Here is a 20,239-nt window from a genome sequence, read left to right as displayed (position 1 = left end):
TACAAATCACGCTCATTTTAGCCCCTTTTAGCTTGTCACCCATTGACAGCGATCTTTCTTTCTACACCGTGTGACATTGCATGCAGACAAATTTTCTTGTAGTTGATTCAGAAGCAATTAAATAAAAATGGACAAATTCACACGTCCTTTTCAACGTCTATTCAAAGGCCTCCTCTCCCAGTCTGTTTGACATTGCTCCGAGCTTGAGTGCTCCTTTGCGACTGCAAGATCTTTGTTTGAAACAGAATTTTAAATCTTTGATAGGAGCATTTTTTTTAATGGCTGATAGACTTTGGAACAGACTGGGCTATGCCATTTAGGAGCCCTTCTTAATTTACACTCGGCAAATAAATAAGTTCTCCAAGTCCTGGGTTTCAACCTCCAACTTCCCCCACATGTGAACAATAGTGAAGGAAATGAAGGAAATTTGCCCCAGATAAAGGAAGGCCGGAGTGTTTGCACCAATACATGTGAGCTAAATCGGGTGAAAAACAAAACAGATAAGGACATTGGTTTACGCCAGATTAATGAAAGGGGACTAACCCACCTCAATATACAGTACGAGGGTCTTTTTTTTTTTATTGGGGGTTGAAATTGTACAAAAAAAGGCATGCATTAAGAGACTGTGCTCTGAAAAATGGGTTAGATGTATGACTGACTTGCACATACTGCACCTCAAGGTTATGAATTAAGTATGAGAAAGGCAGGGAAGATGTAACATGAGAGAGAAAATGAAAAAGATGTAGTTACATGGACCAGCCTCCCTGCAGAGTTAGTAGGGCCAAATTCAGTCAAATGAAATCTAATAATGTATACGATGGGCAAGTCTATGGTTTTGAACGTTGTGCTCCCCTTAGAAGTGTCTATATTGAATTCGAGTCATTGTCACAGGTTCAAACAGCAACAAAAAATGCACAAGCAGCGCACTGACCAAGGAGCCAGGTGGTAGAAAAATATGAAAATGTATTGTCTAAAACACATCACCACAAGGAGGTGAAAAGCCTCCTATGCATTTCGCAAGACAAAGTGCTTCCTTGATAAAGAACTTTTTAGACAATACATTTTCATATTTTTCTACTACCTGGCTCCCTGTTCAGTGCTTTGCTTGTGCATTTTTTGTTGCGGTTTGGACCTCTACTACCGGCTGGACTCGCCACCAAGGAATCTAGGTAACTCGAGGAGTGGGTAAAATCTTTTGAAGGAATTATTACTACTCAGGATTTACTACAAACTTGGGGAGTTTTGGACTCTTATATTTTCTTCAATGAGGTTGCAGCGAAGTGATAAAATCATTTTTTGACTGTCACCTTCAGGAGAATTGAGAAGTATTATGCTTGTGTCACTCACTTAGTAGTACCCTATACCCACTCCACATTAGAGTTGTACCTTTAGGATTCATTAATTGAAAAGGATTTACATCATATTCCTGAACTATTGGGGCACCCACTATTCTCATACCTTGAATTGTCACGGGTCCACCCACTGAAATAGAAGGAAAGGGGCCCGAAGGGAGGTGATGACATGAACAAGATGTCACATTTAGAGAACACACTCTTCTTAACAAACCCATTTGCTTGGCCACAAAGTATGAGATAATGTTATTCGTGGAAATAGGTTTGTGAAGGCAGAATACCTTCAAACACCAGGAAACCAACAATATTTTCCTTTCCTCTGAACTGCTACCTTCCTGAAAGGGGTCTTCAAACGGCTTTTAAGCAGCATATTGAACAAAGGACTTCTTGGTGCTCTCACATGCAGCTAAATAGCTGTCTAATGCTTGTGATCAAATGCGTCAGAATAAAAAAACACTTGCCGTCGCAGCTTTATTTTATTGAAAATTATGTTGCTAAATATGCTTTGAGGTGAATTCGCAGTGAAATATACTAATGAATGATGTAATGTAAAACATTTATTTAATGAGGTGTGACTCCATCACTGCTCGTAGCCATAGGGCCTGTAGTGTTCACCTGGGAAGTAAGCTGGGATCAGGAACTCTGCAACATCACTTAAATGAATAGGTACTAGAACATCAAATGCATCACGTTCCTGGTCGGCCAATCTGGAACCCCGATTGGCAGATTTTGTATGTAAATTGTTTGTTTGCAGATTGCAGACCCAACCAGTTCAAGCAACTTCTCAGGCTCAGAGGCCCCTGCCACAATTAATATTGTAATTACTGCTTAGAAAAAGGACTTGTTTTGTGTGTGTGCAAGATTCACAATTCTGTATTCATTGGGTCGAGGAATGTGCTGTAAACTTCAGCACAGTATTATTTATCTTACTGATCACATCCTCCTAGATTCACTAACCAGTAAAGCACTTTTCCTCACACCAGCACCGTTCTAGGTACAGCAATTAGGCATCTGGAACCAAGATCCTTGTGCTGAGCAGTGTATTTGGCTGCTAGTTTATTTCACTATTTAAACCTATATGTTAATGACAAGTACAATGTATTGAGCAAACTGCCAGTTATTTCATATTCTGTCTGTATTAGTTTCAATTGTGCTACAAGTATTTCACAGCTCATTATGAAATCATATGTTACACTCCAGGTTGATAAACAGAGTTTAGAATTATTTTTGTATCAACATTTTTATACTTTTATATACAGCTCAACCCCGTTATAACGCGATCCGTTACAACGCGGATCCGCTTATAACGCGATGTAAGCGTGGCTCCCAATTTTCGTATTTATGAATACTTTACAACATGATTCTTGGGATCTTAAATACTTTATTGTACAATGCATACAATTGTACATTATGTCTAACGCGATCCGCTTATAACGCGATGTGATTCTTTGGATCCCAAGCACAGCGTTATAAGGGGGTTGCGCTGTATTTAGTTATCCAGAAACAACACGCCAGGAGAAGCAAAACTCCTGTAACTTGCCTGCTTTCAGCAGCATGCACCACGTGTTTGTTTTGGCAACTTCCATTCATCGGTGACATGTTTTTCCTATACTGTAACTTTGGTGAGCAGTCCGCAAGGTATGAAGTAGCTGTCTCCCCACGATACCACGGCATGGAAATGTGACTGAGGTACAGTACGTGACTCTGCTGCTTTCCCAAACACTGTGCTAAAGTGGTCAAAACACATGTCCTGTTTCATATTAGGAGTCTTTAATAACCTTTAAAGGTCCACTCCAAAATTCTTCACCCCCTTTTTTTGCCAGAGCCTGCTACACATCGCAAAGCCAACGATGGACCAAGTCACTCTGGTATTGAACTAATTCCCATTTCATCTCAGGATATTGACAAATATGCAAAAGAGTAATGAATATTGAATATTCTGCTGATTTATTGGATGTGGCACTGTGTTTTCAAAACAGAACAAGAGATTACAACTCTATTTTTTTTAGCAGCCTGAGCTGCACTGACATTGATATATTTATCAAGTCCCTTTTTTTAAGGCCAGGAATGTCATACAGTGTCTGGAAAATGAAATCAATAGCTGTATTTATGTCCTATGATTGTAAAGTCTCTCTAGATTTAAGGCACTATTAAGACAACATTATTTTTATTATCAGCTTATCAATAAGTGCATGGACGATGGCAGCAGCAGAGCTCTGATGGAATTACAATCCACAACTGCAGGGAGATATGGTGACAATAGCAATATAGCATTAGAAAGTAAGAGCTTCATAGCACTGTAAGGAAGTGACAGCAATTTTATCTCCAGTGTGTGTGTATTTTAGCTTTGTAGGGTCTTTATTAGCTTATCATATTCAGTTTAAAGCTCCCCAGAAGGTACAGTAAAGATGAAAGCATTTCCTTACATGCCTCACACCGGTTCCCAGAGCTTGGTTCAGTCTGCCTAATGATTTAATGGTGTAGCAGCCGCTCCATACACAAGCAGACATGAAGGGCTTTATTTCATTGTACAAATGACATTTCAGTGGGGACTTCACTACAGTAATATACAGGGCTTTTAAATATCCTAAAACGCAACCTCGCGTGAGACTCATGAAGACGCTTTATTGCTAGGTATCCAATAATTGTGCATCATAGATTGGTCTTTTAACCCCTTTGCTGTCAGACAGGCCTGCAAAGCATTGCTACGTTCAATATTAAGGCATTCCATCCTAAGACAAGCATGACTTCAATAAGTCCACGTCACACATACCCAGTGTATCTGCTCAGAGAGAAATCACTCGATGGGAGAAACATTGGAGAAACCAGCAGTTTTAACTCATTTACTTCTAGCATTAAATCAAAACAATAAGTTGCCAACATCTCTGACAGCGACATGTGTGTATAACTAATATTCTGATCTTATTCACATCTCCTAACACATCTCCTTTAGTTTGTATTTAATAAGTAAACAGTAATACAACTTCTCGCCAACTGATACAGTTCTCCAACACCCGGAATGCGAATGAGCAGGATAACTGTGAGAAGCAGAAAGGTGAGGATCACGTCATAGTAATAAAAATACTATACAGGGGAATATTCTGTAACTTTGTGCTTTATTCTCATTGTCCTACCGTGTGGTATCTTTGCTCATTAGTGCAGCGAGAGTGCGACCTGTTCCCCACTCACCTCTTCATGCGGCTAATTGTTCTGTGTCCCCCGATTCTTCACACCACTTGTTTCTTTATCCTCCTAAGTATGTTTAAATAGATTTCTGTTAATTTACCGTCTGAAAGGTGCTTGAATAGCCGAGAGTTTGAAAAATAGATTACTGTCTTCATTAATACAGGTTTGACCTACAAAGTCTTCACGTACTTAATGATTAAAAACCAAAGTACTAAATAATAAATTATAAGAATTTATAGGAGTCATCATCTTGAAATTAGCTTACTGAATGTTCTTATCATAATAAATCTGAGTGGGTGTCTAATTCACTATTAGCTGACTGAAATTATATGTTACAGGCAGATAAAGGCAGAATTTTTTTTTTGTTTGAAGACAACTGCAGTGAATTTAATGACTAGTGACCTGAAAGACAAACATATTTTGTTATGCTCCACTCTTTACAAACTTTGGGGAAACTCGCATTAGTAGGGGTTGAATAACAATCACATTCAATTTGCGAATCTGGCAGGCTATAAAATATTCTGTTTCAGTTACATGATATTTACATTAACTTGTAGTGTGCTGACATTATATGCTGGTAGCTGAAGCAGAGTATACTCTAGTGTATTGTAAATGCCTTTCAACGGAGAGGTACCTAGACAAGGAACACTGTGTTTTGATTAGTATAATACTAAGTGACCTAACATGTTTAAAATCTTTCCCTACAGAGGCTGACAGAGTATAGTGAGGATAGAAATCAGGCAACACATGTAATTAATAGAATGCAAAGTTATTATTTTCTGTGAGAAGAAACACAACTGAAATCATTTTATATCCTTCCAAAACCTTCAAATATCAAAGCAAATCTATGTGATGTGCAGAGCCGAAACAAGGCAGCTGCAAAAAAATGAATCAAACCAGAAAGGTTCTCGAAGAACGAAATTCCTATTATAATGGAGTATTATTATTGGGAAGGTGTAACCGGGCTTTATTTTGTAAGAAGATAACATTAATTGGAAATGGAAAGTAATAGAAGATTATTAGCTAATTAGTGGTTAAAAACAGTGCAAGCTTTCTGGAACACAAAGGGCCCTTCTTCTGGCCCTTTATTTTTGTCCACAAAGCTTGCACTCTTTTTAAACACGAGTTGGCTATTAAAGGCATCACTTCTTCCTGCTATTATATTTTACCAACCGTGCAGCTCCCTGATTGCCCTTGAAGAAATGTCGCTTTCTTTGTGTCACCATCATGAGAGTCCCACGACTAGACATTTTAGTGGTTTAATCCCAGATAATCTAGAGGTTCTCGACCCCAGTCCTCAAAACCCCTCAACAGGTCAGGTTTTAAGGATATCCCAGCTTCAGCACAGGCGGCTCAATCGGTGGCTCAGTCTGGGACTGCATCACCTGTGCTGAAGCAGGGATATCCTGAAAACCTGACCAGGTGAGGGGTGTGGAGGACTGGGGTTGGGAACCCCTGTCATCGGCAAACAGCAAGGGCCTGTAACATTCCACGCCCCCCCCATATAATATTGGCCACAAAAGCCTAAAATGTATAAATTTAGCAGCAAGTGGCTGTGACAAGTCAAGGTAATTTGCTCTCTCGAAAGCCCCCCAAATTACACCTCTGGTACTAACTAACCCTAGATACAAGCCATCCTCTTTCAGGGAACGGAAATGAGGCCGTTTTAGCCTCATAGCCAATATAGATACAAATAGGAAGGAAACTTGCAATTACTTGCAAGGCCGGAGAGAGACACGTCAAACCACGGAACTACGACTAAAACCCCCCAGCATGCTTTGAGAAAGGATTACAACAAGGACTGGATCAACATGTCCTCCTAATTTGGAGGCCACTCTAGCTGTGAAGATAAAGTGGCTGCTTTTAATATACATATACACTGTGAACATGAGTTTTCCATCACGCTGTTACTGGCTATAGTGTGTGTTTGTTCTTTGCCAAAATAATCACTTACACTTAATGAAGGATATGGATACGTCTGCCTGGGGTCAGTCAGAAGTCGCTCGGAGTTTTCAGCTAGATGTAAACAGAAGGGTAGCAGAGCTCCGTGTGTGTGTGTGTGTGTGTGTGTGTGTCTATTAAATGCCGCAACGAGAATTCTTGGGTTAGCTTGCTGTTGAGAAAACGCTTGTCGCTTTACTCATTACTAAATATCCTGCGGATCCAAATGCGGAAAAGAATAAATTCAATTGGCTTTGCTTCCATAATAACCAACATCTGAAACTTTGACCATGTGTACAGCTGCAGCGGCCGTTATTCGAACAAATCACAGAGCTGTTTTCGTGTGCGCTGCTGTACTCCACACGGCATTAACGCGGCCAATCGCCCAAGGCACACGTGTTTATCGCGGTTGCTTTGTTTGAATTTCATGGATTCTGTTTCTCTGGGTGCAATGAAATGAATTAATTGTAATGTGTACAGTGCTGTGCTACAGTGTCAATTTCAGGTGTTTAAAAACCAGAACACTAAAATGCCATTTTCTGCACTCGCGTCTAAAAGCGGTACGGTTGGAAGAAATTGCGCGCCATGACGTGGGTATTCCGAGGTATACACCGCGTGAAGTGTTCGAAAAACGGCCGCTGCATCTGTATAATTTTCTCCTTAATCTCACTCCACAGTAACCGTCTCACCAAATCCTTGGTACAAATCATACTCGTGTGCTTTGTAAAACAATACTCTCCCAGTTTTGTTTTCATAACCTGGCACTCCAGAGCTTTCGAAGTTTCTTTTGTTAGACCTTTTTGCGATGACATGGACATCCGTGCATCGTTGATCTGAAGGGGCACTAACTTTAGGATTTCTTTATCATTTAAAAAAACGATGGTAGAAGAAAGTTGAGGGTCTTATGAGCTTCTTCCATTCCCTGCCGAAGGCCGTGTTCGGCTGAAATTTCACATTGACATCAACAGGGAATTTAGGCTTAAAACTGTCTGCTTCGACATATATAGAATAAGTCTCTTAATAAGTCATCCCTCACCTTCTAGTTATAAAGAACCCAGTCATTTTCTAGGTGCAACTATTTGGTGTATAGTGTAGATCAGAGGTTACCAACCTTATTTACACTGCACCACCTACTACAAAATATTTGTTCTGTGTACCCCTAATTAATTTATTGCTACGGATCAGACTATCGCTAATAAAACTGTGTGACCGATCCCAGGCAGTATATTGTTCTGAGCTCCGGGGGGAACACACGCCTAATAATGTTTGCAAGCAGCATGGGGGGGGGGGGTATAGCTGTCACTCACTACGAGAGCTTCCAAAGTCACGCCCCACAATGCCATTCCGCTGTGCATGCAAAGCATTGTGGGGTGCAACTTCGGAAGCTGCTGCTGCTGTAAGTGACAGCCACAGCCCCCACACTAAGTTGAAGTTTGGGGCCTTATTAAGTTCAGAGTCCCCACACAGGCTCAGGAACTCGCCATACTGCCTGGGATCCGCCATTACAGATCCTTTTTGGTGAACCCCTAGGAGAGACCGCACGGGACCCCCTCTTGGAAATTACAAGCGTAGACCATTAGAAAATATAAGATAATATACAGTAAAACAGGTGTGAAAAGAGCCTATGATTTTAGGCTCTGTATATACACAGGAAGTCAGTGTGTTGCTCTAAATACAATGGGATATGACCAGCAATATGTTAACTACAGCCCACATTCTGAATCTCTCTGCTGCAGAAAATTAGGAATAATATTTGGCCACAAAATGAGCAAAGAACAGTGCGACATGTTCTCATAATTGGTTAAAGCGTTGTGTTTGCCAGGAAGTCCCTGTGAAGAATTCTTTAGGTGTGTGAGTCTCGGAATGAGATGTGATCTTACAAAATAAAGTGTGACAAGTGCACTGAGAACTGTGAAGGTGTGAGATCTGCAGGTAGAAACCTGAGTTTTCTGTGGTAGGAAACCGATCACCACAGTGACTAATACAATAAAAGGCTTCAATTCAATGTAACAAAGATTTGCTCTTTATCTCTCAGCTTGTCTCAGTTTTCCATTTTCATTGTTATCTTTACGTTGTTTCTTTGTACATAGTTACATAGTTACATAGTTACATAGTAGATGAGGTTGAAAAAAGGCATGTGTCCATCAAGTTCAACCTTTGCTTATGTTGTCAAATGTACAGTATGTTGTAACCCATGTTGCCAAATTTAGACAACAGATACTTTATCCTATATTTATACTTATTGATCCAGAGGAAGGCAAACACAAAACCTCAGTATCATATCATCTAATGATATCTTATAAGGGGAAAATAAATTCCTTCCTGACTTCAAGAATTGGCAATTGGATTATTCCCTGGATCAACATCCTTCCCATGTATACTTACTTGGTATATCCGTGTATACCTTTCCTATCTAAAAAGATGTCTAACCTTTTTTTGAACAAATCAATTGTATCTGCCATCACAGTCTCCATGGGTAATGAATTCCACATTTGAACTGCCCTTACTGTAAAAAAAAACCTTTCCTTTGTTGCTGGTGAAATCTCCTTTCCTTCAACCTTAAGGGATGGCCCTGAGTCATTTGTACTGCCCTTGGGATGAATAGCTCTTTTGAAAGCTCCTGGTACTGTCCCCGAATATGTTTGTATATAGTTATCATATCCCCTCTTAGACATCTCTTTTCTAATGTAAATAAATCTAATTCAGCTAGCCTCTCCTCATAAATTGGATTGTCCAACCCTTTATTAATTTGGTGGCTCTTCTCTAGTTCCATAATGTATTTTGTAAGGAGTGGTGCCCAAAATTGTACTCCATATTCAAGGTGTGGTCTTACTAATGCTTTATAAAGGGGCATAATTATGTTTACTTCCCTTCCATCCATTGCCTGTTTAATGCAAGATAACATCTTGTTTGCCTTTGCAGCCACTGCATGACTTTGGGCACTATTGCTAAGCCTGTTGTCTACAAGCACTCCTAAATCCTTCTCCATCAAGGATTCCCCCAATGTTTCCCCATTTACTTTGTAAATCGCCTGTTCTTCCCAATTGCATAACCATACATTTATCTGTATTAAACCTCATCTGCCAATAACCTGCCCAAGTTTCCAGTCTCTCCAAGTCCTTCTGGAGAGAATTTACATCCTGCTCTGATTTTACTACCTTACACAATTTAGTGTCATCAGCAAAGATGGAGACTTTGCTTTCAATGCCAACCTCAAGGTCATTAATTAACAAGTTAAAAAGCAGTGGTCCAAGTACCGATCCCTGAGGTACTCCACTCACGACCCCAGCCCAACCTGAAAAAGTTCCATTTATGACAACCCTCTGTTGTCTATCCTTCAACCAGTTTTCAATCCAGGTGCATATATTTGTACTGAGTTTTTGCTTTATTTTGTACACTGGCCTCTTGTGTGGAACCGTATCAAAAACCTTTGCAAAATCTAAGTTGACCAAATCAACTGCATTGCCCTGGTCTAATTTCCTACTTACCTCCTCAAAGAATCAAATACGGTTAGTTTGTCCTGATCTATCCTTTATAAATCCATGCTGACTATTACTAATAATTATGATTTCCATTAGGTATTCCTGAATATTACCCCTTATTATACCTTCAATAGTGGGGAAACTCCTTGAAGTCAGCCTTACAGATCTGTAATTCCCATGTACGCTGTGTTCGATGTACCAAATCATTTCTTGGGTGGGGGGGGGAGGGAAAGCTTTGCAAAGCGTTGTAAAAATATCTTTAAATATTTGTATTTTAAGAAATTAGATTCACCGCTGGAAGATAATTAGCTTATAAATATAATATAACCTCCTGAATTATTATTTTTTCAATGTCTGCACTTTTTTGCTTATTTTGCTTCGGTTAATGTTCAAAGTGTCCCCCCCGCCCCCTCTAGAGAGCTCTGAGAGACTCCAATTCTGGCTATTAAAATTTGCTGTCCCTTAAGCGGCATATTGAGGATAACCTCAAGTTATTTATAATTGGATCATATCACAGAAAATTAAATTAAAAATCATGAGCCCAAATTCAAGGGAAAAGTGCCTTAAATGCTTCACGTATCATGCTTTACTAAAACAGATATTTAGTTTAACAGCCTGGCGAGCCCATAGGAACAGGGTTTCTAGGTTGAATGCAAAGTAAATTAACTTTTTAAGCTCCCATTGGAATTTTCAAAATGATATCTGAAATATTAGATTGAAATGGGAAATGTGAGTTCACAGCATGGGCTCTGCATTTTCTGCTTGATAGACCATCGTAAAACGCAACTGTGGGGGACATTAAACCCTAAATAGCATCAGAGATTGATACAGAAATGTCCTTTCAATAGATACATCAAAGAATATGTGTATTCATTCTGTGACTGACATTGAAGTCTGATTATATATATGTACACATACGGTGAGGGGTTAAAAGGCTTTCCATGCTTGATAAACATTTTTTTTTCTTGCCAAAGATGAACTTTGTTGCATTTCATAGTTTTCATTCTGTATCCATGAGTAGTTACAAATATATGGGGCGTAGGTAAAAGGTGTGTGTGGGGGGGGGGGGGGGGGGCGGGGGGAGGGGTGATAAAAGATTATCTTGTAGCACAAGTGGTGAGAAGCAGAGTGATTTCTAACAAAGGAACGTAATGGACAATGCTTTCTATGTGTTTACTTCTCTGCTTTCTCCCGGATTTAAGTCCCTGTGTTATACTCAAAGTCACAGGAAAGTTACAAATGATCCCCAGTCACCTGTCTCTTAAATGCCCCTGTTAGGCTGCGTGCATAGAGGGAGGAGCCATGCTCCTCCGCGCTGACGCTCATCTGCGCAATCAGGAGCGATTGCATGAACTAGCAGACGAGCCAGCGTGCGTGATCGGGAGGTGGGTGAAGGCGGGGCAGTGACGTCACTGGCCCAATAGCCCGCGAAGCGTCAACGTCACGGCGCCGTGACATTGACGCTGCTTTGCTCTGATTGGAGGTTTTCAGCCTACAGCGTGCTCAGAAACAGGTTCTGCTGTCGGCTGAAAATCCCTGCGCCTCAGCACGCCTGCGGACGCTCGCGGGAGCCCCCTCTCAGGACATCCTCATTGAGGATGATGGGGCTCATCGCGGAGCATCCGCACAGCTCAGCGCTGACTGTCCTTCTATGGACGCAGCCTTAGGCTGTGGCCATACTGCACGCGGCACAAACACAAACAGTATGGCAAGCAGTTCGGCCATACTGCCTCGCGCGCAGCTAGATTTTGAGGAGACAAATCTATTTGATTTTAGACGCGACTGCCGCGTCACATGACACGTTTGAACCAATGAGGGCGAACCTCGGATGTGCCATCACGTCCAAGCCTCTATGTCGCACGTTTCAACGGAGGCCACAGATCGCTCTGGCGACAGGCGTGCGTGCCTACTTGAGCTCTCTGGCCGCAGGCTTTGGAAGTCTGACGGGGAGGAAATATGTAAGATGTGGACAATACAATCTGGCAAAGACCTCCACCTATTATAATAAGAAAACCCCATTGTACTAAGCATTGCAAACTGCTTTTTATGGGTGCAAAATGTGCACATGGAAAGCTCAATTTATTACATTTCACCGGTGAACTAACCTGAAATTTCTCAATCAGCACCAACAGCTTCAAAATGAGGTTTTGGATTCATATGAGGAGGAGGGCTAACATGTACCCATACAGTTTAGATATCAGTCCAGATGTGTTACTATCTGCTAGACAAACTGACTCAAATCTAGTTAGCAATTCGGGGGGTCGTATATTGTTATAAAAGGCTTTCAATTGAAGGTATTGGAGGAACTGATTGTTTGGGATATCCTTTTCTTGGTGGAAATATTCGAAGTTCCCTGGCGATCTTGCGTAGGGCTCCTAGGGAACTACAACCCATCCTCCAGGAAGATACAAGACTGCAACAAGTCTTCCATGAAGCACCCTTATTATCATACAGACAACCTCATAATCTCAAGAATATTATGGTGAGGAGTAAAGTATTCAGCAATACAACTGAATGCGGGACGAAATCATGCCAGGACGCAAGATGCAAAACCTGTGCAATGCTCTACACAGCGGACACAATACAAATACCACACAGGAATCGGGAATACAAAATCAGAGGAAGGTTCACCTGTTCTTCCAGCAATGTCGTGTACCTCATCATGTGCATGAAATGCCCAGGGGGCTGCTACTACATAGGTGAGACGGGGCAGGGGCTAAACAAGAGAATGAACCTGCATCGCCACAGCATCACACGCGGAACAAGAGACAGTCCTGTCGGCGAACATTTCTCTGACTCTGGCCATAAGATGAACGATCTGAGGGTTGCCAGACTCAAAGGTAATCTTAAAACACCGAAAGAGAGATGGTTGCATGAATACAAATTTATGCAACTGTTCGGGACACTTAGCGGTGGCCTAAACAGAGATCGAAATTTTATGAGTCATTACTGACACAAGTGAACTCTCTTCCCATGAGCGCCAAAGGCCATGTCTGTACATACTGTGCTTTATGTATGCACACACAGCTGTCTCTTACACATACTAATACTCCTTGTTTTTCCATCGCTATACACCAATAGGCACCACATAGTATCTACACACTTTTAGTTATGCTACAATCGCTCACATTTCCACACCTACCCACACCATTTATATTAACTCCCAAGCCACACACACCTTTTGTAAAGCACTGTATACACTGTGGGCTCTCCATTCATTTATATTCACACAGATACACACACACACTTACATCACTAACTTTCAGGAACCATTTAACACCTCTAGCCATAAATCCCATCCACACACAGAGGAGGGACAAGCACAGATAACATTCCAAGAGACACTGTTTTTAAGTATACCCTTTGCTTGCTTCATTCATTGTAACATCGCCGGAAGAAGAGATCAGTGTATCTCGAAAGCTCGCACAAATAAAAGCATTTCGTTAGCCACAGAACGGTATCATCTATTTATTTTTTGATTATTGAAGCTCGGCTAACACGGTACTGATACCTCTACATATATATATATATACAAATGTCAAAAGTAGTGCTACTTGGCATGGTCATTTGGTTAAACCCTTTGCCCAAAGCGTTATAAGCCTACAAGCCAACGTCAAGGCATGACCAAACTTTGCAGGTCCTAACACTAACCTGTTGAAACATCTCTCTTAGCTGTGGGGAGGGAGAGTTTTCTGTCTTTTGTTATATAGGGTAACGAAATATATTCTTTTCACAGTATTACTATTATAAGTAAAATTGCACCAGCCATTTATATTTATTAACACTAGTTACAGTAAGTAAAACAAAACATATAATTCTGGTTTTAATTTAAATTGTGTCAATCAGATCTTCAACACAACGCAATGCATCAAAATTAATTTCAAACGATAAATGACGCATCATATATATTAAGCCTTCATACACACGACACGCATTTAATGAAGATTTGTAGTACTTTGTAGCACAAGAAAGTGAATAAATGATCTTATTACAAAGACCCAAACAAGTTGTTCAACCAGATCTTCCCAGCCAGTTAGGTAACTGTATGTATCTATGACAAGGTATTTCACACGGGTTCGGTATATCTGCTGATAATGTGGGTTGAGTTTTGCACAATTCATTTTTTTTTTATCGAGAAAAGCATTGTCTGTGGTGTATTTAATACAACTCACAGTTGCCGTGGTCACACGTCCTCTAACCTTTTACAATTGCTGTCCAAAAAGTCTTGCTCCTCTCCAGCAGAAGTTTGCCCATTTTTGGAACATTGGGTTCCTGAGAGACGTCTCGGAAAGGGGATGTCATGTGAATGTTCTGGGGCTTGGAAGGTGACTGTATATCTGTGGGGTTTACAAGTCACCGGATTGGCCCTCGTGGTTTCCTTATTTTTTTTAGTCACGGAGAAGCAGAAGTCTTAACCGTTCTAGATCTTGAATTGGCAAGTACCTAGTCTGACGAATGCGGAGCTCACACAGTGCTATTGGCACCCAGTTCATTGGTGGACTAAGCTCCAGCACTCCTACGAACAATAAGAGACTCTTTCGGTCACCGGAGGAAGTTTCTTGCTGGAGAACCGGCGATTGAGGGGGGTAACTATACTCGGGTCCTGCGAGAAGCCGCAACCCGGAAGTGACTACATCGTGGTGCCGAGCCAGCCAGCCCCAGCGCGCAGGACTGATTTGCAAGCCCCAGCACCAACCACCAGCGCCAAGGATTCCATCAGAACTGCTGCCCTTACTCTGCTCTACTGGACTTATATATTCTAATGTGTAAGTTTTTACTTGTTATTTAACTACCTTGTTTTATTAAATCTTGACCCTCGGTGCGCTTGTGTTTTTCCTTTCATTGCCACCTGACGGTTGGAGTCATCCCGCGACGGGACCAGTGGAGGAGGGGTGCCCCCACATCACATCAGCTGCAAGAGGGAAGAGTTGATCGTTTCAAGATCCTGCTAGGAAGCAAGAGCGCGGTTTGAATTCACTATCTCAGGGGGGCGCAAACTTTTTTCCCTGCGCCCCCCTGACGGCTGTCCCCTCGCTCCCGCGCCCCCCCCAACCCCAACTTACCCGCGCTCCGGCGTAATGACGTCACGTTGCCATAGCAACGTGACGTCACATGACCTCGCAGCGTCATTTTGACGCCGCGTTGCCATGGCGACGCCGGGAGGAAGCCGCCGGAGCCACGGGTAAGTATGGTTTACAGAGGCCCTGCAGCTCCCCCGGCACTTAATTTAAGTGCCTTCGGGAAGCGCGCGGGGCCTCTGTAAACCCCGCGCCCCCCGTCGGCAGTCTCGCGCCCCCCCTGGGGGTCGCGCCCCACAGATTGCGCACCGCTGCACTATCTGACGAATAGTGAGGTCAAACAATGGGAAATCTCCCCAAAAATAAAACAGGTATAACTCCCACTCAGCTTAGCATCCTTTAGTAATATGGGCCTCATTTTTTTTTATTAGAGTATTGTCTATACTTGGGCAAAACCGTAGCATTATTTTGACCTCTTGAGAATCTTGTAAGGATGTCTTAGGAAATGTACTGAGCATATAAAGCAAGAGTCCTACAGACCTCAACGTTTGCTATAGAGACAACCCATTTCAGAGATATTCTTTCTTGGTAACATCTGTATTTTCTTTTCTAAGTTACCCAGACTAATGAGTATTTGAGTAACATTTGGTCAAGATAAAATCCTTCTCATCAAATCCGTACATGAAAACTTCCTGGCTCCTGAGACTAAACCAATCAGACAAATTAAATTTGAGTTGTTGGGAAATACTGTTCATTTTGTCTAAGCATTTTTTTCCTATACTCTCATGACTACATTATGAACAAAAAATGTTGCTAAATAGTTTTCCCTGTGAAACTAATTATAAGGAAATCGTGAAATAAGCCTGTGCAGGTTGCAATACTATACAAAAAAACACACAATTGTATTACAAAGCTACGGTGAAAGAAACGAAATAAACCAGTGGTTGTAAACCCTTTCCTTGAGGCCCTCTGCTAGAGCCGTTCTTATCTTAATGTATATCTATTCATATTGAAATAAAGTGCTTTAATTTTTGTGTAAATATGTGGTCTCGTGTGTTCAATTTGGACACATTTGAATTGGACACCCCCTTGTTGCAGTTCCCAACTAGAATTCAGTACAAACAAAACAGCCAAATGTTGTCACATCATTTTGATGAACACTACAGTGTTTCTCTCAATGAGATAAGCATTGCTCCAGTCTTGGACGTAAGTGAATCAAATACCTGTCCCATTTGGTCACAGCTTTTCATCAGTACAGTTTTTGGATGAAGTGAGCTTCTGAAATAGTCTATTACCTATGGTTTCCCTTCCAGCTGCTGAAGTCAATCTCTACAGCCTTTGTTAAAACACTTTCACCTGCTTGGGCTCAAGCTGCACTAACAGCATTTGGACAAACACCCCCATTTATTTTACTTTGTTGACACGAAGATCCAGTTTTGCTAAATGATGCTGAGCCTTGGGATACCAAACGGTACATTCAAAGCAACAGGTCTAAAGGTGGGCTAAATCTTAGCTAGAACCGTTTAGTAAATGTATCATCGTCAGCAATGGTGTTGGAGCATAATACAAAGTGCTATGTATATCTATGCTTGTTTTCCATATGCCTTCTTATTCTGTTTGGAATGTGTCAGTGAGTGCACAGTGAGTTTGTAGAGAGGTTATAGAGATTGAATGGGTCCCACAACGTCTTGTGTATTCAAATGAAGCTACTGTATCTGTTCCTTAAACACAGTTTTAATTCTACAGTATTTACCATCTAGGACCTTATTCTTGACTCTCCGGTGCGGCCGTTGGAGACCTTCACCCTATTGACCCTATTGAAGTCAATGTGGACTTTGGGCTGAAAATGTCCGGAACGGCCGCTTCGGCCTGTAGAATTAACCCTTTAGACTAATGAACCTCAATAGTTTTACCTCTGTAAAAGTCACATCATTAGTTCTTATGTCAGGATAAACCCCTTTCACACGCTAAGAAGAATTTGTTACACTGCAATCACCCTTTTATAAGTAAGCATCAACCTTCATATACAGTATACACCTGCTGTCCCACCCCATAGGCTGATTGTAATAGCACAGTTAATATTTTTGGATTCATTTACAGTAGGTATCAAGTTAACAGCTACGCAGCGAGGGAGTTAAAAATATGACATTTGCGTCTTGAGAGAGATCTGCTTTTTGTTTAAGACGCCATCAACATGTGAGATCATTTTGTTTGTTTGGATGATTGTTCTTATTTCTGCAAAACTAAGGCTGGAATCCAACCTGATTTTTATTTTTATGTAGGAAAATGTAAGCTGTCAGAAGCAAAAATGTTGCTAAAAGATTCAACAACTATTGCATTGAAATATGAACATCAGCCTTAATTCATCGTCTTTTTTTAAAAACTGCATTTGTCAGTAAGAAAACATTACCCAATTACTTACAGTCTGCTTAAGTAGAGGGAAAAAATAACTGATGAATGGGGGATATTTTGACCAAACTGTAGCAGATAGTTAGATTAGAGATGCTAAGATTGACGAAAGCTACTTTGGCGACCTTTGATTAATTGTCCACTGCAATTAGAAAAGCAAGGAAGATTTTATTTAAAAGACAAACCTGTGACTACTTGCAATACACATTTTAGTACCTTATAGAAATGCTAGTCAGGGAAAATCTTCCTTGAATAACCAGCTGATCATTATAGGGTGAAAGATGTGGTCTAAAGCAGGGGTGCTCAATCTCAGCCCTGAATACCCCCCAACAGGTCAGATTTTGAGCATATCCCTGTCTCAGCATAGGTGGCTCAATCAGTGGCTGAGTCAAAGACTGAACCACTGATTTAATCCAGGGTTGCCACCTACTGGCCAATAATAACCCGGAGATTCAAAAAAAAATTAACCTGTTTTACCTTCTGCGGCGGCGGCATTTCCCCCTGCATGATCCCGTCAAGATAGCTCTGTGACGTCAAATGGTGTCGTGTTGCCATGGCAACGAGACATTCACGTGACGTCACGTTGCCATGACAATGTGACGCCTAGGCCACCGTGACGTCCATTGTCATGGCAACACAACACCAGTTGCCGTCGCTGAGCCATCTTGGCGGGACCATGCAGGGGGAGATGCCGCCGGATGATGCCGCCACTGGAGAAGGAAAGAACTGAGCCCAGCAAATGTCTCTGCACTAAACATCCCAGCCGGCCCTGCAGTATCCCACAGATTTCACATCTCTACCCGTAGCCCGGAGATACCTAGCCAAAACCCGCAGTCTTGGGGTCCGGAGTGGTGGCAACCCTGAGTGAGTCACCTGCAATGAAGCTGGGATATCCTCAAAACCTGACCTGTTGTGGGGTCTTGAGGACTGGAGTTGAGAACCCCTGTTCTAAAGTGTTCTTTCCTTAAATTAGCTACAAGCACTAAGGCACTTCAGGGTCAAAGTGACCTTCATCTCAGAATCTTGATATTTTTCCTTGAGGCTGGAGACATTCATTATTAAAGCCTGATTTTCCATATCATTGGTGTCTTTGTGTAGAGGTGTAACAAATGACTAGTAAATAATACAATTTAAAGCATGCGTTCCTTCCTTTTAGATGCTTTTTTTCTGCAGTCCCACAATAAGCCATTATCAGTCCAATTTAATATTTGTTTTTGTCATATTTCTTACAGGTGTTTGTTTGCACATAAAAATGATGTTAAAAAAAAAGTTTTATTTTTCATCTGGAAACAAAAGGAAACCTAATATTTAATAAGTGACCGTTCTGTTACATCTGCAGATATTATAGCAACATAAACAGGACTTGGTTTAAAAACCAATATTTTATTATTATTATTAATAATAATAATAATAATAATAATAATAATAATATATCATATACACAGTTTTAATTTCTTAAAAGCATTGAGCACATTTTTGTTCAGCATGTTTAAATTAGCAAGCACAATACAGGATGACATATAACAACTAAGGCCTAGATGTTGTGTTAACCTACGTTAACACCCATTAGTCATAACACCGGATTCATTAAAGCAGATACCGAACTCTGGCGTTAATCCCATACAGAACCTGAAGTAGGGCTTTTGCTGGAGAGCAGAACGAGAGAGTGAATATATCATTTTGATATATTTTAGACACAAAATAAGTTATGGTGACAAAACCACTCGAGCGTACAGTGTACAGCAAATAAGAGTATCACTTGTGAGTACATTCACATGTCTTAGAGAGGCCTGCAACCCTGCCCTGCCCCGCCCCATTATCTGTTTGCATACAATGCCAGACATTTGAACTGCAGCCAAGGATTATGGGTAATGAAGGAGCTGTACTGTATGCGAGTTGGTTTACTGGCTATGTACTTCTTTAACCTAGACTGTGCTGAAAAAGCTGGGTAATACGTCAGGCATTGGCTTACAGGAATCCATGTTAAAATGGACATGTAGTAAAAAGTGACACTGTGCGAGTGCTCATTTGCATGTCATTACCCAGAATCCCTGGCTGCAATGGAAGCATTGTATGCTAAGAGATAATAGGGAAAGGCAGGGTTGTAGACCTGTCTGACACATAAAAATATATTGTACATATTTAAATTTAGTGATACAAAAATAAGTAGCGCAAATAACAGAGTGGGTCAGATATAAAAGTGTATACGTACAAAACCCTGGATAGAATGCAGCTCGGAGTAAAGATCTTCCAGCGTGTCTAAACCGATTATTCCACAATTATATCAGGGAGCAAATCCTTCCGGGGTATATAAAAGATAAAGCAAAAAAAAAAATACAATATGTTTCAAAAATAAGTGTTTACAGTGAAAAAGCTGTTGGACTCACAAGTGTAAATGGTTTTCAGACTTCTCAAAGGCAATGCGTTGCTGCAGGATGTGTGCAGTATATGCTGTCCTCCGGGGTTACCCCAAAGATATAGGAGGAAAAGACATAGTGCAAAAATATATTTGACTTAAATTTAAAAAGCTCACAAACCGATGTGGGTATCGGGTAGGTCGGGCACGCAGAAGGGGCCCAGATAAATGCAGGCGGCTGGAACCCATGTGATGGCTTACTGGTTCTAGTCTTCTCCAATGCAGAGCCGCGGTACAATACCGCCCAGTGTGCGCAAACTGCTGAGCGGGACTGGAAGCGTCCAAGACGGCGTCCTCCTCCTGGTTCGTCTTGTCGGTTGCCGCCCTGTAGGCGTGTGTATATATGTAGATAGATACACGCACACACAGGTAGATATATGTATTTGTGTGAGTGTATAGATCATACATATATTATAATAGAATATATAATATAAC

The 20,239-nt window shown here is 41.2% G+C and overlaps 1 protein-coding gene across 4 annotated transcripts in view; it reads left to right on the top strand.

The window, feature by feature from the left end:
- The window catches only part of WWOX (WW domain containing oxidoreductase), a 549,395-nt gene that overhangs the window by 341,000 nt on the left and 188,156 nt on the right, over positions 1–20,239 (top strand). The window lies entirely within an intron of this gene.

This window comes from Ascaphus truei, chromosome 19, assembly GCF_040206685.1.
Source record: "Ascaphus truei isolate aAscTru1 chromosome 19, aAscTru1.hap1, whole genome shotgun sequence".
NCBI lineage: Eukaryota > Metazoa > Chordata > Amphibia > Anura > Ascaphidae > Ascaphus > Ascaphus truei.
This window is presented reverse-complemented; position numbering and strand designations above follow the sequence as displayed.